Below are 25,129 nucleotides of genomic sequence, written 5' to 3' on the forward strand. Positions count from 1 at the left end.
TCAAGGGTTAATAGACTGCCGAGATATATACAATCGTTCCTGTATTTTCATCCGCGATCGTAACCATCACATTTAAACTGCATGCCTTGTTGTTGGTTTTTTTTTCTATCCTTTTAGAATGCAACGATAGAGAAAAGGCCACGAAAAATTGCCCAGCTGGGAAGAAATGTATGGCTGTTATTGGGAAGAGAAGAAGAAGTCGCCTTATATGTGTAACTCAGGGGAAGAGCGGCGATCAGCCTGAGTAAACTATTCCACGCGACAAGTCCCGTAAATCAAAGGAATAAAACGCTAAATTGTTTAAAGACGTAAATAATTAAAGTGTTTTAGAAATCATGAAGTTTCAATTGTCATTGACGCAACACAGCAGTCAAATGTCGGAGATGTGCAATTGGATCAAATTTGGCTTCCTCGCCCCAATCTCCAGCCCAAAATCTCAAACAGTGCAAAAATAAAACTTGATGGAAACGTTCTAGATATTTATTTTAGGAAAGAGATATTAGCAACATTTTTTAAGACCGTGACTTACTTACTTGATGACCCGTTTACTGCCTCTGACATGAAACAAGCCATGAGGTGTACTAAATACGACACGGCAAGTCCTAATGTCGCTTTCCTGTTGTCTGTGTAAATTTATTACTTTACTTTCGTTTCAGTTTTCTTTCTGGACAGATAAATAGTCGCTCTACATTCCAATTACAATTGCCGTTATGTTTTGTTATATCCATATGTTATTCTGGGAATTTAAGCAGGCTGACTATGTTTACGACAAATGGTTTGAATTTGCCAATAATTACGTCCAACGGCCAAAATTTTTGGCACTTTTACGGATTATGGTAAACCTCATCGAGACTCAGTCCTCGCCTATTCATTGTGTTGTCTTGTGGGACGGCGTCACGTCGTAAGCAACCATCATGACATATTGAAGTAACAAGAAAAAAATATGGAAATATCAATAGCCCGGAATTTGAATGAAAAAAATAAGATAAGCATACAGTTAGTTTAACATAAATCAAAGGGAAAAAAATAGTGACCGACTTGAACATTTTTAGAGAGAAAAGAAAAGTGTTATTGGTTTGGAAAACAAGACTTGTTATAGAAAGTTATTATTTTAAATCAATGTGTTACACTTTCGATCGCTGTCCACACGTGTTAGAAGAATTCCTCTCTAACACTCGGTTGAATTTCCTTTATTTTCTGGTTGAACTCTGAGTACAATTCTTACTTTCGGGGTCTAGCCCAGTCTGGACGTTATTCACCACAGTTCAGCTTATTCCTTTCGACGTAAGTCCACACTGCTCTATTTTGCTATATTCTCTGATTGAAAGATGCTGTGCACCGGCCTATAAAGGCGGCACTAAAGGTGACACTACGAAGCTGTCAATCTTCTTCCATCGTCATCATTCTATCTCAATCAGCGAATCACGTTAAGTTACGTACGACAGACCCTGCATAATTAGTTTGCGTCTTCGAGTTGTTTACGCAGTTACAAAAGCATTTTCTACCTTAAATTTCTTACATTTATGATTAAGATCGGCCAGAACAGAAGCAAGATTGATAATATAAAAATTCTAATAAACTTAGTAACAAAATTAAAATCATGCTTGAAAAGGTATCTTAAAAGAAAATTGTACTTGAAGGTTGTTACATAACAACAGAGTAAACACATATTCGAAGAAGAAAGGGCGTTCCCAAGGTACCGCCCCTAAGAAAACTACGTGCTATTTGCATAAGTTATATAATTACAAATTCAGTGCGGCAGATGAAACTACTTCACGTTTACACCTTAAATCATCTCTAAGAAAAAGAGGGCAAAAAATAAAAACTATTTTCCTGATCGGGAATTGGACATGGATTTAGCCTAAAAACGAGGGTGTTAAGTGGATAAAAGTATAAAAGGGGGTTATTTCCGGGAAAGTCCTGTACGGGATCAATTTTATAGGGTAGAGGCATTTTTTTTGGTACTTAATTATTTTTCACAGCAACATAATGAAAATATACCGGTAACTAGCCGCAAACCGTATGTCTCCATGTCAAATTCACAATCATAATAAGGAAAAGGTGACCAAACTCTATCTGTTAGATAAGACCGCAAAAAGGAATAAGAAATGATCAACTGGCTTATTACAATGTTCACGGAATGGCTCATGCTAATATATTATTTCCATTTATCTTCACGTTCAAATAAGTCAAAAATCACTCATTAATATTATGGAAATTCTTGCTGGATGCCAATTTTGTCTTTTAACACACGGGTGGTCCAGCCAAAAATGATGTTTGGCTTGTGGCGACGTAGAAAAAAGAATTTGAGAACACCTGAACGATTTTTTAAGCACTTGTCCTAAACCCTTTTCATGGGCAAAAAATAGAAGAACGATTTTTTTCGACAGGAAGTCGAGAGGAGCGTTCATAGCATTCATTTGAGATCATGATCATGAGAAAAGAGGAAATGATCAGGTAGAGCTCTTGATTGTTGAACAAATTCTCCTTGTCAGCTCCTTATGAAATCTATAGAGAACAGTATGGAGAATAAGCATACTAATGTTAGGGTGTAAACGGGGATAACCGTTTGCAATAAAAGGGCCAAAAAAATTTAGCCGCTAAGCGTAAACTTTGTCGTAAAATAGTCACCCTTAAAATTCTTTCTTTAATCGAAACTGGAAGAAAATTAGCTGGAAGTCGTCAAATGGCCAAATTTTACCCGTAAAAGTACCCCTCGGGCCATCACCCCATCGGAAAATATCATAAAAAACAATGGTTTGAAAATAGCCTGAGGACTCAAGGGGCTTTCATAGATAAAAATGCATTACCTCATAGACGTGTAACTCGATGAATGATTCATATGATATGCGAATATAACTTTATCAGATTTATCACTGAACTAGCATAAAGAGCATTTGTTTCTCTTCGCAGAGAGGTCGAGAAGAAGACACTGCTTCCAGCGACAAGACAGAACTCACGATGAAGCTCGTTGCTGTTCTTTGCCTTGTTTTCTGTTTGGTTTGTATCATTGCAGGTATGTGTGCTTTATAATAATAATAATAATGATAATAATAATAATAATAACAAATTTATTTAAGAAGGGTAACACACGACAGTAATTCAACTGATGGATTAGTCGCCCTCGATCCTTAAGGTACTTTCATTAGAATAAAAATGTATTCGAGTTTTATAAAACTGCTCGAAAGGTCTATAAGAATATAAGCTACAAACTAGATAAAATAAAAAAAGCCGCTTGAGTCAGGTTAAATCGCATTCAGACTGAAAATCCTACTTAACCTTCTGTGTAGTCTAAAAAATGATCGCTAACACCCCAAATGGTTTTCCTTCTCCTTTCCCCTCTCTGGGATTGTCGTATTGGAAAAAAAAATCACTCACTTTCGCAGAACAATGAGATAACAACCAATTACATGACACTAACTTGTTCCTTATTTCAGAAAAATTTTCATGATATGATTCCAAAAGTGAACCCTATAGGTGAGCTTCAATTTTAGGAATAAATGAAAGAAACCAATCGCGACGTGACTCAAACGTACATTTCCTACTATATTTGACTGTGACGACAATTTTACGCCCCTAATTCCTTTGTTTCCCTGATTGTCAGTCGGCTGTTATGATAACTTTGGTACAGGTTTCACAGCGCCTGATTGTCGGGCACCGGTCCTTAACCATCATAATACTATTGAACCCGGGTTTGAACCTGTAATATAATTTATTATTATTTCCTATTCACTGTTTTTTTTTCCATCTAGGTGAAAAGTGTTCCAGCGATGCGCCTTTACGAGGTATCGTAAACGATGCTTTTAGAGAGTTTTAGATCCATGTTTAGTGTGATTACCGCAAAAGTAAAAGCAGTTAGCAATCTGTGGTTAGAAGTTAGAAGTTTTGAGACTTTCAGCTTTTTAGATCGACGTCGGCTTTCGACTGAAAAAGTCAACATGTTCGCCGCCATCTTGAATTACACAGAAAATGAAAGTCCTTCATTTCAAACGCAAACTGTGGTTACAAGATTGGTTTCTCAGCGTTCCAAACGGATTGGTTGTAGCAGGAGCCCATTACTCGGAGCATCCATACCAGTTGTACCCTTGGGTCAATCCTGTCCCGTATCTTTTTATTTTTAGTTATGAAGAAAAGACTTCACCTCATATGAACAGGAAGACAAAAACCGTCGAGGGAGCTCAACTACCTGAAACCGCCCTGCCCGAAAATATAACGTGCACGGCAAACGGTGAACATGACTGCTGGAGTCTGGTCACGTGACCCTAGACGTTTGCATTCACATATCTATTCAGAAACAAACCTGGATACTAACGTTCGGGTGTCAAGGGTTGATAGACTGCCGAGATATATACAATCGTTCCTGTATTTTCATCCTCGATCGTAACCATCACATTTAAACTGCATGCCTTGTTGTTGGTTTTTTTTCCTATCCTTCTAGAATGCAACGATAGGGAAAAGGCGTCGAAAGATTGCCCAGCTGGGTTCGTATGTATGGCTGTTGTTGGGAAGAGGAGAAGTCGCCTTCAATGTGTACCTTCGAGGAGGAGGAGCGGGGGTCGGCCTGGGTATACAATTCCACGCGACGAGTCCCGTAAATCAAAGGAATAAAACTCTAAATTGTTTAAAGACGTATATAATTAAAGTGTATTAGAAGACATGAAGTTTCAATTGTTATTGACGTAACACAGCGATCAAATGTCGAATATGTACAATTGGATCAAATTTTGGCTTCTCACCCCAACCTCCAGCCCAAAATTTCAAACAGTGCGAAAATAAAACTTGATGGAAACGTTCTAGATATTTATTTTAGGAAAGAGATATTAGCAACATTTTTTAACACCGTGACTTACTTACTTGATGACCCGTTTACTGCCTCTGACATGAAGCAAGCAATGAGGTGTACTAAATGCGACACGGCAAGTCTTAATCTCGCTTTCCTGTTGTCTGTGTAAATTTATTACTTCATTTTCTTTTCAGTTTTCTTTCTGGTCAGATAAATAGTCGCTCTATATTCCAATTACAATTGCCGTTGTGATTTGTTATATCCATATGTTATTCTGGGAATTTGAGCAGGTTGACTATTTTTACGACAAATGGTTTGAATTTGCCAGTTATCACGTGCAACGGCCAAATGTTTTAGCCCTTTTATGGCTTATAGTAAACCTCATCGAGACTCAGTCCTCGCCTATTCATTGTGTTTTCTTGTGGGACGGCGTCACGTCGTAAGCAACCATCATGACATATTGAAGTAACAAGAAAAAAATATGGAAATATCAATAGCCCGGAATTTGAATGAAAAAAATTAAGATAAGCATACAGTTAGTTTAACATAAACCAAAGGGAAATATATAGTGAGCGACTTGGAAATTTTTAGATAGAAAAGAACACAAATGTTATTGGTTTGTAAAACAAGACTTGTTATAGAAAGTTATTATTTTAATGAAGAAAGGTAAAATGGTTTCCGTGTTTACATAGCCTGATGTAAACATGAGTGAGGTTGGGAGAACACGAGATAAGTGAAGGAATCGCTTCTCCCAACCTCCCAAGTGTTTACATCATATGAAAACATGGAAACCATTTTACATTTCTTTTATAAAATAACTAACAAAAGGGGAACGAAAACCGCGTTTACATACGCTCATGAAGATGTTTTTTGGCCGATCAGAGCGCGCGTACTATTTGAATTATTTCATAAATTAATGTGTTACACTTTCGATCGCTGTCCACACGGGTGGTCCAGCCAAAAATGATGTTTGGCTTGTGGCGACGCAGAAAAAAGACTTTGAGAACACCTAAACGATTTTTATAAGCACGTGTCCTAAACCCTTTTTTGAGATCATGACCATGAGAAAAGAGGAAATGATCAGGTAGAGCTCTTGATTGTTAAACAAATTCTCCTTGTCAGCTTCTTATGAAATCTATAGAGAACAGTATGGAGAATATGCATACTAATGTTAGGGTATAAAGGGGGTTCACCGATAACCGTAAAAGGGCCAAAACAATTTAGCCGTTAGGCGTAAACTTTGTCGTAAAAATAGTCAGCCTTAAAATTCTTTCTTTAATGGAAATGGGAAGAAAATTACCTGGAAGTCGTCAAATGGCCAAATTTTAATCGTTACCCGTAAAAGTACTCCTCGGGCCATCACCTCATCGGAAACATCATAAAAACAATGGGTTGAAAATAGCCTGAGGACTCAATGGGCCTTCATAGGTAAAAATGCATTACCTTATAGACATGTAACTCGATTAATGATTCATACGATATATGAATATAACTTTATTGGATTTATCATTGAACTAGTATAACAAATAAATTTAAGGAGGGTAATACACAACAGTAATTCAACTGATGGATTAGTCGCCCTCGATCCTAAAAGTACCATCATTAGAATAAAAATGTATTCGAGTTTTAAAAAACTGGTCGAAAGGTCTATAAGACCTAGAAAACCTAAATCTAAAAAATGATCGCTAACACCCAAAATGGTTTTCCTTCTCCTTTCCCTTCTCTGGGTTTGTCGTATTGGGAAAAAAAATCACATCCTTTTACAGAACAATGAGATAACCACCTAGTACAATGATCTTTTAAAAAACACGACACTAACTGGTTCCTTATTTCCGAAAGATTTTCAGCATATGATTTTAAAAATGAACCTTATTGGTGAGCTTCAATTTTAGAAATAATTGAAAGAAACCAACCGCGAAGTGACTCAAACTTGCATTTCCTATTTCCTATTTGACTGTGACGATAATTTTACACCCATAATTCCTGGTTGTCAGTCGGCTGTTATGATAACTTTGGTACAGGTTTCACAGCGCCTGATTGTCGGGCACCGGTCCTTAATCATCATAATACTTTTGAACCCAGAGTTTGAAATATTTCCTTTTGAAGTTGTAAGAGCAATAATTGTATTCTTATGGTTTTTTTTTTCTCATGCATTTACCTATATTGACTATCCGATAGCAGTACTTGATCTTAGTATATACCACTCAAGTGAATAGTGATTTTTACGCGCGCTAATTTGCTAGTTCGGAAGCAAACTGCAAGTATTATTCACCTCCATTTCCGTGAATAATTGTACAATATTTTGATTCATCCTCTCCCATTTTATTCCAAGCATCTCCTCTAATACTGCCCAGACCTATTTACTTAACTCCTATCCTTCCTTTCGTTTTTTTTAAAAAGGGGTATGCCATTCACACTAATCGAAATCGCGAGAGTACGGAAAAAAGTTGTAAAGCCTTCAACACCTACGCATGAGCGTGCGTTTCTCGCAAGTTTGTAATAAAACGTTTTCTTTACGCACGTTTTCCGCAAGAAAAGCTTTCTCCTCAAACCTATGGTAATCATTGTGGAATGTCTGAAGACCTTTTTAACCCTTTAACTACCATCAGTGACCAAGACAAAACTTCTCCTTACAATATCAATACGATATCAAGAAGACAGGTGATGAGAATAAAGAGAAATATTTATTAAGGAATTATTAGTTGATCCAACACCAAATTCTCCACAGTAACATCACAAAAACTATGTGGCAGACAGTAAGGAGAATTACTAATGAGAATTTGGGAGTTTATGGGTTAAGACGTTTCTGGTAATTTGGGTGCACCTACACTAGTTTACTACTTACGTTTTATTCAGATCGTGTCTAAGAGGGGGACTGTAGAAAACTGACCGCCAATAAGGGGAGGAGGGAGGGCAATAAGACCATTATAGATCCTGGAACCCACTTCCCCCCCTCCCTTGGCGATAAAATATATAACGAACGGTCCTTAACTGATCCAGATTTTCCTCTTCCACAGAGCGAAAAAAGACAGCTCGCTCTCAAAATGATGTCCATGGACATATATATATTTCTTAATAAAGAAACCACAACTTTTAGTTTGCAAGACATGTTTCGACATTCTTATGTCATCTTCAGTTGTAAATGCGATTTTAACGGTTGTACATTTGAATTTATATGAAATTACGTTACAAATTACGTATTGTTTACGTACGATTTGAATATTAAATACGAAAAAACGTGACAAAGCACGTGCTAGATGGGGGAAGAAGGAGAAAAGAAAAATAATGATAATCATAAGAAAAATTATTATGATAACAGAATCAAAAGGAAAGAGACAGCTCTAGATGCTTCAATTGCTGATTAAGGATGGGTTTTTCCCACTTAATATGCAATGCCTCTTTGATCTTAATTTCGTATTTCGAAGCGGCAGAATCTAAAATGGTGAAACATTCTGTACCACAAGAGTCGAGACAGGCCTTTGATGATTGTAGGTGCTTGTAAATGTGTGAAGTTTTTTCAGACAAGAGGTGCTCACGAACCCGTGAACAGATGTGGCGAGTGGTCTCACCAATATAACTGGCATTACAGCCAGCACACGAAAATTTATAAACGACACGCGATCGTAGACCTGGTGGTACTGAATCTTTCACACTGAACAAGTTTCTGAGCTTAAACGTATTGAAGACTAACTTAATATCTAAATCAGGTCTACAATAACGTTTCAGTAGTTGCCTTAACTTGGTTTGAGCGATGTCAGAAAACCGCCCAACATAAGGAAGTTTAAAATAATGCGAAGAAGGTCTGGGCGGTTTTCTGACATCGCTCAACCCAAGTTAAGGCAACTACTGAAACGTTATTGTAGACCTGATTTAGATATTAAGTTAGTCTTCAATACGTTTAAGCTCAGAAACTTGTTCAGTGTGAAAGATTCAGTACCACCAGGTCTACGTTCGCGTGTCGTTTATAAATTTTCGTGTGCTGGCTGTAATGCCAGTTATATTGGTGAGACCACTCGCCACATCTGTTCACGGGTTCGTGAGCACCTCTTGTCTGAAAAAACTTCACACATTTACAAGCACCTACAATCATCAAAGGCCTGTCTCGACTCTTGTGGTACATAATGTTTCACCATTTTAGATTCTGCCGCTTCGAAATACGAAATTAAGATCAAAGAGGCATTGCATATTAAGTGGGAAAAACCCATCCTTAATCAGCAATTGAAGCATCTAGAGCTGTCTCTTTCCTTTTGATTCTGTTATCATAATAATTTTTCTTATGATTATCATTATTTTTCTTTTCTCCTTCTTCCCCCATCTAGCACGTGCTTTGTCACGTTTTTTCGTATTTAATATTCAAATCGTACGTAAACAATACGTAATTTGTAACGTAATTTCATATAAATTCAAATGTACAACCGTTAAAATCGCATTTACAACTGAAGATGACAAAAGAATGTCGAAACATGTCTTGCAAACTAAAAGTTGTGGTTTCTTTATTAAGAATTATTGCCACTCTGCTGTCTTTACGTCCTTTTGGTAACATATATATATATATATATTTTATAAAATTTTTTAAATTTCTTATTCACTGGTGTTTTTTCATCTAGGTGAAAAGAGTTCCAGCGATGCGCATTTACGAGGTATCGTAAATGATGCTTTTAGAGAGTTTTAGATCCACGTTTGGTGTGATTACCGCAAACGTAAAACCAGTTAGCAATTTGTAGTTAGAAGTTAGAAGTTTTGAGACTTTCAGCTTTTTAGATCGACGTCAGCTTTCGACTGAAAAGTCAACATGTTCGCCGCCAGCTTGAATTACACAAAAAATAAAGGTCCTTCACTTCAAACACAAATTGTGTCCAAAAGATTGGTTCCCAGCGTCCCAAACTTATTGGTTGTAACAGAAGCCCATTACCCGGAGCATCCATACTGGTTGTACCCTTGAGTCAATCCTGTCCCGTATCTTTTTATTTTTAGAACTAAGATACGTGGGGGACTCTTTAATTTCCCGCGAAACCACGCTGACGTTCGCACAACTCCATGAAAAAGAAAAAAAAAAAGACAGGGTTGACTCAGAGGATAACTATGGAAGATTGAAGCTCCGGATAATGGGCTTCTGGTTATGAAGAAAAGACTTCACCTCAGATACATTTTTATAGGCCATACGTGAGCACTTTCGCACAGGAGGAGAAAAAGCGTCGAGGGAGCTCAAGTACCTGAAACTGCCTTGCCCGAAAATAAAACGTGGACGGCAAACGGCGAACATGACTGCTGGAGTATGGTCACGCGACCCTTGATGTTTGCGGTCACACGTATTCAGAAACAAATATGGATACTAATGTTAGGGTGGCAAGGATTAATGGACTGCCGAGATATATACAATAGCTCCTGTATTTTCATCCGCGATCGTAACCATCCCATTTAAACTGCATGCCTTGTTGTTGGTTTTTTTTTCTACCTTTTTAGAATGCAACGATAACTAAAAGGCCTTTAAACATTGTGCAGCTGGGAAGAAATGTATGGCTGTTATTAGGAAGAGAAGAAGAAGTCGCCTTCAATGTGTACCTAAGAGTAGGAGCGGGGATCGGCCTGGGTATACAATTCTAGTCCCGTAAATCAAAGGAATGAGACGCTAAATTGTTTAAAGACGTAAATAATTAAAGTGTCTTAGAAAACATGAAGTTTCAATTGTCATTGACGGAACACAGCGATCAAATGTCGGACATGTAAAATTGGATCAAATTTTGGCTTCCTCATCACAATCTGTAGTCCAAATTCTCAAACAGTGCGAAAATAAAACTTGATCGAAACGTTCTGGATATTTATTTTAGGAAAAAAGATATTAGGAACATTTTTTAAGACCGTGACTTACTTACTTGATGACCCGTTTACTGCTTCTGACATGAAACAAGCAATGAGGTGTACTAAATACGACACGGCAAGTCCTAATCTTGCTTTCCTGTTGTCTGTGTAAATTTATTACTTCATTTTCTTTTCAGTTTTCTTTCTAGACAGATAAATAGTCACTCTATATTCCAATTACAATTGCCGTTGTGATTTGTTATATCCATATGTTATCCTGGGAATTTGAGCAGGCTGACTATTTTTACGACAAATGGTTTGAATTTGCCAGTTATTACGTCCAACGGCCCTCAGTCTTCGTCTATTCATTGTGTTGTCTTTTGGGACGGCGTCACGTCGTAAGCAACCATTATGACATATCGAAGTAACAAGAAAAAAATATGGAAATATCAATAGCCCGAAATTTGAATGAAAAAAATTAAGATAAGCATACAGTTAGTTTAACATAAACCAAAGGGAAACATATAGTGACCGACTTTTTAGATAGAAAAGAACACAAGTGTTATTAGTATGGAAAACAAGACTTGTTATAGAAAGTTATTGTGTTACACTTTCGATCGCTGTCCACACGGGTGGTCCTGCCAAAAATGATGTTTGGCTTGTGGCGACGCAGAAGAAAAACTTTGAGAACACCTAAACGATTTTTTTAAGCACGAGTCTTAAACCCTTTCTTGGCCAAAAAATAAAAGAACAATTTTTTTCGAAGGGAAGTCGGTAGGAGCGCTTATAGCATTCGTTTGAGATCATGATCATGAGAAAAGAGGAAATAGTCACGTAGAGCTCTTGATTGTTAAACAAATTCTCCTTGTCAGCTTCTTAGGAAATGTATAGAGAACAGTACGGCGATTATGCATACTAATGTTAGGGTGTAAACGGGGTTAACTGTTAAAGGGCCAAAACAATTTAGCCGTTAGGCGTTAACTTTGTCGTAAAAATAGTCAGCCTTAAAATTCTTTCTTTAATCGAAACGGGAAGAAAATTACCTGGAAGTCGTAAAATGGCCAAATATTAATCGTTACCCGTAAAAGTACCCCTCGGGCCATCACCCCATCGGAAAACATCTTAAAAACAATGGGTTGAAAATAGCCTGAGGACTCAAGGGGCCTTCGTAGATAAAAATGCATTACCTCATAGACATGTAATTCGATGAATGATTCATATGATATGCGAATATAACTTTATTGGACTTATCATTGAACTAGCATAAAGAGCATTTGTTTCTCTTCGCAGAGAGGTTGAGAAGAAGACACTGCTATCAGCGAGAAGACAGAACTTATGATGAAGCTCGTTGCTGTTCTTTGCCTTGTTTTCTGTTTGGTTAGTATCATCGCAGGTATGTGTGCTTTAGAATAATAATAATGATAATAATAATAATAACAAATTTATTTAAGGAGGGTAACACACAACAGTAATTCAATTGATGAATTAGTCGTCCTCGATCCTAAAAGTACCATCATCAGAATAAAAATGTATTCGAGTTTTATAAAACTGCTAGAAAGGTCTATAAGAATATAAGCTACAAACTAGATAAAATGAAAAAAGCCGCTTGAGTCAGGTTAAATCGCATTCAGACTGAAAATCCTACTTAACCTTCTGTGTAGTCTAAAAAATGATCGATAACACCCAAAATGGCTTTCCTTCTCCTTTCCCCTCTCTGGGTTTGTCGTATTGGAAAAAAATCACACACTTTCGCAGAACAATGAGATAAGAACCTATTACAATGATCTTTTAAAAAACATGACACTAACTGGTTCCTTATTTCCGAAAGATTTTCATCATATGATTTTAAAAATGAACCCTATAGGTAAGCTTCAATTTTCGAAATAATTGAAAGAAACCAACCGCGACGTGACTCAAACGTGCATTTCCTACTATATTTGACTGTGACGATAATTTTACGTCCATAATTCCTTTATTTTCCGAGTTGTCAGTCGGCTGTTATGATAACTTTGGTACAGGTTTCACAGCGCCTGATTGTCGGGCACCGGTCCTTAATCATCACAATACTATTGAACCCAGAGTTTGAAATATTTCCTTTTGAATTTGTAAGAGCAATAATTGTACTCTTATGGTTTTTTTTCTCATGCATTTACCTATATTGACTATCCAATAGCAGTACTTGATCTTAGTATATACCACTCAAGTGAATAGCGATTTTCACGCGCGCTTATTGGCTAGTTCGGAAGCAAACTGCAAGTACTATTCACCTCCACTTCGGTGAATAATCGTACAATATTTTTATTCATCCTCTCCCATTTCATTCCAAGCATCTCCTCTAATACTGCCCAGACCTATTTACTTAACTCATATTCTTTCACGCACGTTTTACGTACGGCAAAACTTACACGACAATATAAAAACACCTTAAACGTAGTTCCATATCAAATTCCAGGTTTTTTTAAAAAGGCGTATGCCATTTGCACTAATCGAAATCGCGAGTGTACGGAAAAAGGTTGAAAAGCCTTCAGCACCTACGCACAAGCGTGTTTTTCTCGCAAGTTCGTAAATAAAACGTTTTCTTTTCGCACGTTTTCCGCATGGAAAAGCTTTCTCCTCAAACCTCTGGTAATCATTGTGGAATGTCTGAAGACCTTTTAACCCTTTAACTACCATGAGTGACCAAGATAAAACTTCTCCTTACAATATCAATACGATATCAAGAAGACAAAGTAAAGGAAAATACTTATTAGGGGATTATAAGTTGATCCTACAGCAAATTCTCCAAAGTAACATCACAAAACTATGTGGCAGACAGTAAGGAGAATTACTAATGAGAATTTGGGAGTTTACGGGTCAAGACGTTTCTGGTAATTTGGGTGCACCTACACCAGTTTACTACTTACGTTTTATTCAGATCGTGTCTAAAGGGAGGACTGTAGAAAACTGACCGCAAAAAAGGGGAGGAGGGAAGGCAATAAGACCATTAAAGATCCTGGAACCCACCTCCCCCCCTCCCTTGGCGATAATATATATATCGAACGGTTCTTAACTGATCCAGATTTTTTTCCTCTTCCACAGAGCGAAAGAAGACAGCTCGCTCTCAAAATGACGTCAATGGTTTTAAATATATATATATATAATTTTTTACATTTACCAATTTTTTTTTTTTCATCTAGGTGAAGAGAGTTCCAGCGATGCGCCTTTACGAGGTATCATGAACGCTACTTTTAGAGAGTTTTAGATCCACGTTTGGTGTGATTACCGCAAACGTAAAACCTGTTAGAAATTGTGGTTAGAAAATAGAAGTTTTGAGACTTTCAGCTTTTTAGATCGACATCGGTGTTCGACTGAAAAAGTCAACATGTTCGCTGCCATCTTGAATTACACAGAAAATGGAGGTCCTTTATCTCAAACACAAACTGTGGCTGAAAGATTGGTTCCTAGCGTTCCAAACGGATTGGTTGTAACAGGAGCCCATTACCCGGAGCATCCATACCAGTTGTACCCTTGAGTCAATCCTGTCCCGTATCTTTTTATTTTTTAGAACTATCCCACATGGGAGGCTCTTTAATTTCCCGCAAAACCACGCTGACGTTCGCACAACACCATTAAAAAGAAAAAAAAAATGGAAATTTTCCACCCTCTTCGCCATTATTAAAGGACTATCGTGTGGCCTGCATGTGACATAAACAATAGAGGACCACGGCTCTCTTATGATTGGGTATTATGTAAACACCCGCGAAAAACCCGTTGGAAGGCACTTCTCAAAATAAAAAGATACGGGACAGGGTTGACTCAGAGGGTAAGTATGGAAGATTGAAGCTCCGGATAGTGGGCTCCTGGTTATAAAGAAAAGATGTCACCTCACATATATTCTTATAGGCCATACGCGAGCACTATCGAACAGGAAGAGAAAAACCGTCGAGGGAACTCAAGTACCCGAAACCGCCTTGCCCGAAAATAAAAGGTGGAAGGCAAACGGCGAACATGACCGCTGGAGTCTGGTCACGTGACCCCTAGACGTCTGCTGTCACACGTATTCAGAAAAAAACATGGATACTAATGTTCGGGTGTCAAGGGTTTATAGACTGCCGAGATATATACAATCGTTCCTGTATTTTCATCCGCGATCGTTACCATCACATTTAAACTGCATGCCTTGTTGTTGGTTTTTTTTCTATCCTTTTAGAATGCAACGATAGAGAAAAGGCCTTGAAAAATTGCCCAGCTCGGACCAAATGTATGGCTGTTATTGGGAAGAGAAGAAGAAGTAGCCTTATATGTGTACCTTCGAGGAGGAGGAGCGGTGATCAGCCTGGGTACACAGTTCCACGCGACGAGTCCCGTAAATCAAATAAATAAAACGCTAAACTGTTTAAAGACGTAAATAATTAAAGTGTTTTAGAAATCATGAAGTTTTAATTGTCCTTGACGCAACATAGCAGTCAAATGTCGGAGATGTGCAATTGGATCAAATTTGGTTTCCTCGCCCCAATCTCCAGCCCAAAATTTCAACCAGTGCGAGAATAAAACTTGATGAAAACGTTCTAGATATTTATTTTAGGAAAGAGATATTAGCAACATTTTTTAAGACCGTGACTTACTTACTTGATGACCCGTTTACTGCCTCTGACATGAAACAAGCCATGAGGTGTACTAAATACGACACGGCAAGTCTTAATCTCGCTTTCCTGTTGTCTGTGTAAATTTGTTACTTCACTTTCTTTTCAGTTTTCTTTCTGGACAGATAAATAGTCGCTGTATATTCCAATTACAATTGCCGTTGTGATTTGTTATATCCATATGTTATTCTGGGAATTAGAGCAGGCTGATTTTTTTTACGACAAATGGTTTGAATTTTCCAGTTATCACGTGCAACGGCCAAATGTTTTAGCCCTTTTATGGCTTATGGTAAACCTCATCGAGACTCAGTCGTCGCCTATTCATTGTGTTTTCTTGTGGGACGGCGTCACTTCGTAAGCAACCATCATGACATACTGAAGTAACAAGAAATAAATATGGAAATATCAATAGCTCAGAATTTGAATGAAAAAAATAAGATAGGCATACAGTTAGTTTAACATTAATCAAAGGGAAACAAATAGTGACCGGCTTGGAAATTTTTAGATAGAAAAGAACACAAGTGTTATTGGTTTGGAAAACAAGACCTGTTATAGAAAGTTATTATTTTAAATTAATGTGTTACACTTTCGATCGCTGTCCACACGTGTCAGAAGAATTCCTCTCTAACACTCGGTTGAATTTCCTTTATTTTCTGGTTGAACTCTGAGTACAATTCTTACTTTCGGGGTCTAGCCCAGTCTGGACCTTATTCACCACAGTTCAGCTTATTCCATTCGACATAAGTCCACACTGCTCTATTTTGCTATATTCTCTGATTGAAAGATGCTGTGCACCAGCCTATAAAGGCAGCACTAAAGGTGACACTACGAAGCTGTCAATCTTCTTCCATCGTCATCATTCTATCTCAATCAGCGAATCACGTTAAGTTACGTACGACAGACCCTGCATAATTAGTTTGCGTCTTCGAGTTGTCTACGCTGTTACAAAAACATTTTTTACCTTAAATTTCTTATATTTATGATTAAGATCGGCCAGAACAGAAGCAAGATTGATAATATAAAAATTCTAATAAACTTAGTAACAGAATTAAAATCATACTTGAAAAGTTATCTTAAAAGAAAATTGTACTTGAAGGTTGTTACATAACAGCAGAGTAAACACAAAATTCGAAGAAGAAAGGGCGTATTCAAGGTACCGCCCCTAAGAAAACTACGTGCTATTTGCATAAGTCATATAATTCAAATTCAGTGAGGCAGATGAAAGTACTTCACGTTTACACCTTAAATCATCTCTAAGAAAAAGAGGTTAACAACTAAAAACTATTTCCTTGTTCGGGAATTGGACATGGATTTAGCCTAAAAACGAGGGTGTTAAGTGGATAAAAGTATAAAAGGGGGTTATTTCCGGGAAAGTCCTGTACGGGATCAATTTTATAGGGTAGAGTCATTTTCTTGGTACCTAATTATTTTTCTCAGCAACATAATGTAAATATACCGGTAACTAGCCGCAAACCGCAGTTTACGCAAAAACATCTGTCTCCATGTCAAATTCACAATCATAATAAGGAAAAGGTGACCAAACTCTATCTGTTAGATAAGACCGCCAAAAGGAATAAGAAATGATCAATTGGCTCATTACAATGTTTACGGAATGGCTCATGCTAATATATTATTTCCATTTATCTTCACGTTCAAATAAGTCAAAAATCACCCATTATGGAAATTCTTGCTAGATACCAATTTTGTCTTTTAACACACGGGTGGTCCAGCCAAAAATGATGTTTGGCTTGTGGCGACGTAGAAAAAAGAATTTGAGAACATCTAAACGATTTTTTAAGCACGTGTCCTAAACCCATTTCATGGGCAAAAAATAGAAGAAAGATTTTTTTCGACGGGAAGTCGAGAGGAGCGTTCATAGCATTCATTTGAGATCATGATCATGAGAAAAGAGGAAATGGTCAGGTAGAGCTCTTGATTGTTAAACAAATTCTCCTTGTCAGCTCCTTATGAAATCTATAGAGAACAGTATGGAGAATATGCATACTAATGTTAGCGTGTAAACGGGGATAACCGTTTGCAATAAAAGGGCCAAAATAATTTAGCCGTTAGGCGTAAACTTTGTCGTAAAATAGTCAGCCTTAAAATTCTTTCTTTAATCGAAACAGGAAGAAAATTAGGTGGAAGTCGTCAAATGGCCAAATTTTAATCGTTACCCGTAAAAGTACCCCTCGGGCCATCACCCCATCGGAAACATCATAAAAACAATGGGTTGAAAATAGCCTGAGGACTCAAGGGGCCTTCATAGGTAAAAATGTATTACCTAATAGACATGTAATTCGATGAATGATTCATATGATATGCAAATATAACTTTATCAGATTTATCACTGAACTAGTATAAACGGCATTTGTTTCTCCTCGCAGAGAGGTCGAGAAGAAGACACTGCTATCAGTGAGAAGACAGAACTCACGATGAAGGTCGTTGCTGTTCTTTGCCTTGTTTTCTGTTTGGTTTGTATCATCGCAGGTATGTGTGCTTTTGAATAATAATAATAATGATAATAATAATAATAATAACAAACTTATTTAAGGAGGGTAACACACAACAGTAATTTAACTGATGGATTAGTCGCCCTCAATCCTAAAAGTACCGTCATTAGAATAAAAATGTATTCGAGTTTTATAAAACTGGTCGAAAGGTCTATAAGAATATAAGCTACAAACTAGATAACATAAAAAAAGCCGCCTGAGTCAGGTTAAATCGCATTCAGACTGAAAATCCTACTTAACCATCTGTGTAGTCTAAAAAATGATCGCTAACACCCAAAATGGTTTTCCTTCTCCTTTCCCCTCTCTGGGTTTGTCGTATTGGAAAAAAAAAATCACACACTTTCGCAGAACAATGAGATAACAACCAATTACAATGATCTTTTAAAAAACACGACACTAACTGGTTCCTTATTTCCGAAAGGTTTTCATCATATGATTTTAAAAATGAACCCTATAGGTGAGCTTCAATTTTAGAAATAAATGAAAGAAACCAACTGCAACGTGACTCAAACGTGCATTTCCTACTATATTTAACTGTGACGATAATTTTACGTCAATAATTCCTTTTTTTTCCCTGGTTGTCAGTCGGCTGTTGTGATAACTTTGGTACAGATTTCATAGCGCCTGATTGTTGGGCACCGGTCCTTAATCATCATAATACTGTTGAACTCAGAGTTTGAAATATTTCCTTTTGAAGTTGTAAGAGCAAAATTGTACTCTTATGGTTTTTTTCTCATGCATTTACCTATATTGACTATCCGATAGCAGTACTTGATCTTAGTATATACCACTCAAGTGAATAGTGATTTTCACGCGCGCTAATTGGCTAGTTCGGAAGCGAACTGCAAGTACTATTCACCTCCACTTCGGTGAATAATTATACAATATTTTGATTCATCCTCTCCCATTTCATTCCAAGCATCTACTCATCTAATACTGCCCAGATCTTTTTTTACTTAACTCTTATCCTTTCACGCACGTTTTACGTACGGCAAAAATACTTACGCGACACCTTAAACGTAGTTCCATTTCAAATTCCATGTCTTTTTAAAAAAGCGCATGCCATTTGCACTAATCGAAATCGCGAGAGTACGGAAAAAGGTTGAAAAGCCTTTAGCACCTACCCACGAGCGTGCGTTTCTCGCAAGTTCGTAAATAAAACGTTTTCTTTTTCGCACGTTTTCCGCATGGAAAAGCTTTCTCCTCAAACCTCTGGTAATCATTGTGGAAAGTCTGAAGACCTTTTAACCCTTTAACTACCATCAGTGACCAAGACAAAACTTCTCCTTACAATATCAATACGATATCAAGTAGACAGGTGATGAGAATAAAGAAAAATATTTATTAGGGGATTATTAGTTGATCCAACACCAAATCCTCCAAAGTAACATCACAAAAATATGTGGCAGACAGTAACGAGAATTACTAATGAGAATCTGGGAGTTTACGGGTTAAGACGTTTCTGATAATTTGGGTGCACCTACACCAGTTTACTGCTTACGTTTTATTCAGATCGTGTCTAAAGGGAGGACTGTAGAAAACTGACCGCCAATAAGGGGAGGGGGGAGGGCAATAAGACCATTATAGGTCCTGGAACCCACCTCCCCCCCTCCCTTGGCGATAAAATTCATAACGAAAGGTTCTTAACTGGTCCAGATTTTCCTCTTCCATAGAGCGAAAGAAGACAGCTCGCTCTCAAAATGACGTCAATGGTTTTATATATATAATTTTTTTAATTTAGCATTCACTGGTGTTTTTTTTTCCATCTAGGTGAAGAGAGTTCCAGCGATGCGCCTTTACGAGGTATCATAAACACTACTTTTAGAGTTTTAGATCCACGTCTGGTGTGATTACCGCAAACGTAAAACCTGTTCGAAATTCTGGTTAGAAAATATAAGTTTTGAGACTTTCAACTTTTTAGATCGACATCGGCTTTCGACTGGAAAAGTCAACATGTTCGCTGCCATCTTGAATTACACAGAAAATGGAGGTCCTTTATCTCAAACACAAACTGTGGCTGAAAGATTGGTTCCCAGCCTTCCAAACGGATTGGTTGTAACAGGAGCCCATTACTCGGAGCATCCATACCAGTTGTACCCTTGAATCAATCCTGTCCCGTATCTTTTTATTTTCAGAACTAAGACACTTGGGAGGCTCTTTAATTTCCCGCAAAACTACGCTGACGTTTGCACAACACCATTAAAAAGAAAAAAAAAATGGAAATTTTCCGCCCTCTTCGCCATTATTAAGGGACTATCGTGTGGCCTGCATGTGACATAAACAATAGAGGACCACGGCTCTCTTATCATTGGCTACTAAGTAAACACCCACGAAAAACCCCGTGGAAGGCGCTCCTCAAAATAAAAAGATACGGGACAGGGTTGACGCAGAGGGTAAGTATGGAAGATTGAAGCTCCGGATAATGGGCTCTTGGTTATGAAGAAAAGACTTCACCTCACTTATATTCTTATAGGCCATAGGCGAGCACTATCGAACAGGAAGACAAAAACCGTCGAGGGAACTCAAGTACCTGAAGCCGCCTTGCCCGAAAATAAAAGGTGGACGTCAAACGGCGAACATGACCGCTAGAGTCTGGTCACGTGACCCCTAGACGTTTGCGGTCACACGTATTCAGAATCAAACATGGATACTAATGTTCGGGTGTCAAGGGTTTATAGACTGCCGAGATATATACAATCGTTCCTGTATTTTCATCCGCGATCGTAACCATCACATTTAAACTGCGCGCCTTGTTGTTGGTTTTTTTTCTATCCTTTTAGAATGCAACGATAGAGAAAAGGCCTTGAAAAATTGCCCAGCTTGGACCAAATGTATGGCTGTTATTGGGAAGAGAAGAAGAAGTCGCCTTATATGTGTACCTCGGGGGAAGAGCGCCGATCAGCCTGGGTATACAATTCCACGCGACGACTCCCGTAAATCAAAGAAATAAAACGCTAAATTGTTTAAATAATTAAAGTGATTTAGAAATCATGAAATTTCAATTGTCCTTGACGCAACACAGCAGTCAAATGTCGGAGATGTGCAATTGGATCAAATTTGGCTTCCTCGCCCCAATCTCCAGCCCAAAACTTCAAACAGTGCGAGAATAAAACTTGATCGAAACGTTCTAGATATTTATTTTGGGAAAAAGATATTAGCAACATTTTTTAAGACCGTGACTTACTTACTTGATGACCTGTTTACTGCCTCTGACATGAAGCAAGCAATGAGTGGGTGTAGCCCAGTCTGGACCTTATTCACCACAGTTCAGCTTATTCCTTTCGACATAAGTCCACACTGCTCTATTTTGCTATATTCTCTGATTGAAAGATGCTGTGCACCAGCCTATAAAGGCGGCACTAAAGGTGACACTTCGAAGCTGTCAATCTTCTTCCATCGTCATCATTCTATCTCAATCAGCGAATCACGTTAAGTTACGTACGACAAGACCCTGCATAATTAGTTTGCGTCTTCGAGTTGTTTACGCTGTTACAAAAGCATTTTCTACCTTAAATTTCTTACATTTATGATTAAGATCGGCTAGAACAGAAGCAAGATTGATGATATAAAAATTCTAATAAACTTAGTAACAGAATTAAAATCATGCTTGAAAAGGTATCTTAAAAGAAAATTGTACTTAAAGGTTGTTACATAACAGTAGAGTAAACACAAAATTCGAAGAAGAAATGGCGTATTCAAGGTACTGCCCCTAAGAAAAGTACGTGCTATTTGCATAAGTTATATAATTACAAATTCAGTGCGGCAGATGAAACTACTTCACGTTTACACCTTAAATCATCTCTAAGAAAAAGGGCAAAAACTAAAAACTATTTTCCCGATCGGGAATTCGACATGGATTTGACCTAAAAACGAGGGTGTTAAGTGGATAAAAGTATAAAAGGGGTTATTTCCGGGAAATTCCTGTACGGGATCGATTTTATAGGGTAGAGTCATTTTCTTGGTACTTAATTATTTTTCTCAGCAACATAATGAAAATATACCGGTAACTAGCCGCAAACCGCAGTTTACGCAAAAACATCTGTCTCCATGTCAAATTCACAATCATAATAAGGAAAAGGTAACCAAACTCTATCTGCTAGATAAGACCGCCAAAAGGAATAAGAAATGATCAACTGGCTCATTACAATGTTTACGGAATGGCTCATGCTAATATGTTATTTCCATTTATCTTCACGTTCAAATAAGTCAAAAATCACCCATTATGGAAATTCTTGCTAGATGCCAATTTTGTCTTTTAACACACGGGTGGTCCAGCCAAAAATGATGTTTGGCTTGTGGCGACGTATAAAAAAGAATTTGAGAACACCTAAACGATTTTTTTAAGCACGTGTCTTAAACCCTTTTCATGGGCAAAAAATAGAAGAAGGATTTTTTTCGACGGGAAGTCGAGAGGAGCGCTCATAGCATTCATTTGAGATCATGATCGTGAGAAAAGAGGAAATGATCACGTAGAGCTCTTGATTGTTAAACAAATTCTCCTTGTCAGCTCCTTAGGAAATTTATAGAGAACAGTAGGGAGAATATGCATACTAATGTTAGGGTGTAAACGGGGATACCCGTTTGCCATAAAAGGGCCAAAACAATTTAGCAGTTAGGCGTATACTTTGTCGTAAAAATAGTCAGCCTTAAAATTCTTTCTTTAATCGAAACGGGTAGATAATTACCTGGAAGTTGTCAAATGGCCAAATTTTAATCGTTACCCGTAAAAGTACCCCTTGGGCCATCACCCCATCGGAAAACATCATAAAAACAATGGGTTGAAAATAGCCTGAGGACTGAAGTGGCCTTCATAGGTAAAAATGCATTACATCATGGATATGTAATTCGATGAATGATTCATATGATATGCGAATATAACTTTATCAGATTTATCATTGAACTAGCATAAACAGCATTTTTTTCTCTTTTCGCAGAGAAGTTGAGAAGAAGACACTGCTATCAGCGAGAAGACAGAACTCACGATGAAGCTTGTTGCTGTTCTTTGCCTTGTTTTGTGTTTGGTTTGTGTCATTGCAGGTATGTGATGCTGCGTGGCATGTCAAGACCATTGATCTTGGCAACGAGGATCGTATGATCAATGAGATCAAATGCCTTTCGATAGTCAAATAGCACGACCCTGACGGCTGCCCCTGTCCCATCTGTAGCCTGTGACCAGAGGTGAAACATCGAGATCAGGGCGAATGAGGTGGAGGATTCGGGGATGCCGCCATACTGATCATAGTCGATCTTCTTGAGAACTGCGGGACCAACATGAGTGGCTACAACGAAGTCTTCCGCGAGTTTCGAGATGGTGGGGGTCAGGGAAATGGGCCGCAGATGCTTACTTGGGTCTCCAACAGGCTTCTGTTTGGGTAGCGGTACAACGTCAGCTAGCTTCCACGGCGAGGGCAGCTTTTGCTCTTTATAGCTGGAGTTGAGTATAGCCGTAACGAGTTCAACAAGAACCTCTGCATACTCTCGCAGGAGCCAATTAGGAACACAGTCAGGTCCGGCTGCTTTACGCGGGTGTAATTGCTTCAAAGCAGCCAAGACTGCAGACTCAGATACAGACAACACATAGGGTTCATCCTCGTGGGCTGCGATTGGCATTAATGGCTGAAAGTTTTCCATTTGAGCAAGAAAGGCTGAGTTAATTTTGTTGGCTATTTCAAGTTCGCTCAAATCGCCATCCAAATGTAAGCTGGAAAGAAAAGACTCAGATCTGGAGCAGGGGACCATTCCTGCGACCCGTTTGACAGCGTTCCACCACTGAGAGGGCTTGGTGGACTTGAGATGGTCAACTTTGCTAGCAAAGTACTTGCCGCGAAGAGATTTCCGCTCGCGGTTGACGATGTTGCGGTAGCGGCTAAAGGCGTCCTTATCTCCCTTGTTGAACGCTTGCTGGCGCAGCTTGATAAGGTTTTTAAACTCTGCGGTGATCCATGGCGCATCATTAACGTGTGTCTTGAAGTGCTTAACCGGCATGATGTGATCCATACCAATCTGAATTATGTCAACGAACATGCTTAACCTAGCCTCACAGTCATCTCCATTAACTGGAGACCAGTCAATGGACGAGAGATAGCGTCCGAGTTCCAACTTTCTACTTGGTCGTGAGTCTCGCCTTGCCGTGGTTCTTATACTGCAACCGTTGCCCTTGGGTCTCGCTTTGGGTTTCACTAAGACAACATTGTGGTCAGACATGCCAAAGGGGGGAAAGGTTTGCACAGCGTTTGAGTCGTAGAGCTGTGGAAGGTTAGTAAGCAATAAGTCCAAGATTTGGTCACCCCTTGTGGGCTTATCTACTAGTTGCTCCAGCTTGAATTGGGTGGTCAAACGGCGAGTATTTAGGCGGTTGAAATCGCCGCACAACACGAAACCGCAACTGGAGTACTCTCCTTCCAAAGAAGTGAGGGATGCAGACAGATAGTTCACAAGTGCTGCATCTCTGATGCTGTTGTTGAAGTGTGGATGGTATATGACACCCGCGACGATACAGAGAACTCCGCGTGGAAGTCGGCTGGGTCGTAGCCACGCCCACAGTGCCTCGATGTCAGGATCCGACAGTTTTTCTAGGTGCTTGAATTTGATAGAATTCTCGATGTAGAGGCCAACACCGCCGTGATGGTCTGTGGTGCGGTCACGATGGATAAATGAGTAGCCTGGGATCTGCAGCAGTGAGTCACAGATTGTCTCTCTTAACCACGTCTCGGTAAAGAACCCTAAATTAGGTTTTAGATCCAGGACAACAGAACGAACCTCGTCAATCTTGGGTGCTAGTGACATGGTGTTAGCGAGTAGTGCACTAAGGCCAAACACTGAGTTTTCTTTCCTCTGATTCGATAGAATTGTAGGGGCAAAACGTGAAAGGTTTCGCCCGCGCACGCCCGGGGGGCGCTGGGGACCAGAAGGCGGGTCCCGCAGGCGATTTCGAGGCTTGATCACAGGAATGGAACCGTTGTTTATTCCAACACGCTGTAAGGTGTCAATCTGAATATTTAATGTGGAAGACGGAGCAGTATGTAAATTACTCTCGCCATTGAGGTTTACCTTTTCGCCAGGGAAGTCGGCTAGAAAACTGCCATAGCTGGACAAGGGCTGTCCCATGGAAGATTCCAGCACCGTACCGGGTCTCGGTAGGACTTGCCTCCTCCTGTTACCACCACGAAGGCCACGACGTGTAGGCTTAACTCTAGATAGACCAAGGGAGGTCAAGCGTTGTCATAAGTCTGGTGCAAGACGGTTGTTAGTTTGGATTGAGGAAGATAAAGACCTTAGGAAGGAGCTCGTATAGATGGCTGCCATACTGGAGAACACTTCTCATACAACAGGGTTCTTTTGCGTAGAAATAATGAGTAAAATCCAAGATTTTCCGGAGATCAGTATTAACACGTGCTGCCAGGCGGGCGCTCGTG

General features: G+C 38.8%; 2 long non-coding RNA genes across 6 annotated transcripts in view; both read left to right on the forward strand.

Moving 5' to 3' along the window:
* The window catches only part of LOC149044836 (uncharacterized), a 29,697-nt gene extending 14,707 nt beyond the window's left edge, over positions 1-14,990 (forward strand). The window contains exons 1-3 of one of the 5 annotated variants that reach the window (XR_016187039.1): positions 2,858-3,016; positions 3,753-3,785; positions 4,439-4,657. This is a non-coding gene — a long non-coding RNA (uncharacterized LOC149044836). Of the gene's footprint in view, positions 1-117; positions 337-2,857; positions 3,017-3,752; positions 3,786-4,438; positions 4,658-11,764; positions 11,976-13,758; positions 13,792-14,771 lie in introns of those variants that run through there. The other 4 variants (XR_016187038.1, XR_016187037.1, XR_016187036.1 and 1 more) reach the window with 4 other exon arrangements.
* A 2,525-nt stretch (positions 14,991-17,515) lies between these two features.
* Positions 17,516-20,705, forward strand: LOC149044837 (uncharacterized). The gene is made up of 3 exons (XR_016187043.1): positions 17,516-17,691; positions 19,485-19,517; positions 20,495-20,705. It is a non-coding gene; the product is annotated as an uncharacterized LOC149044837 (long non-coding RNA).
* Positions 20,706-25,129: the final 4,424 nt, after the last annotated feature.

Source organism: Pocillopora damicornis, chromosome 5 (assembly GCF_964200805.1).
Source record: "Pocillopora damicornis chromosome 5, jaPocDami1.2, whole genome shotgun sequence".
Lineage (NCBI taxonomy): Eukaryota > Metazoa > Cnidaria > Anthozoa > Scleractinia > Pocilloporidae > Pocillopora > Pocillopora damicornis.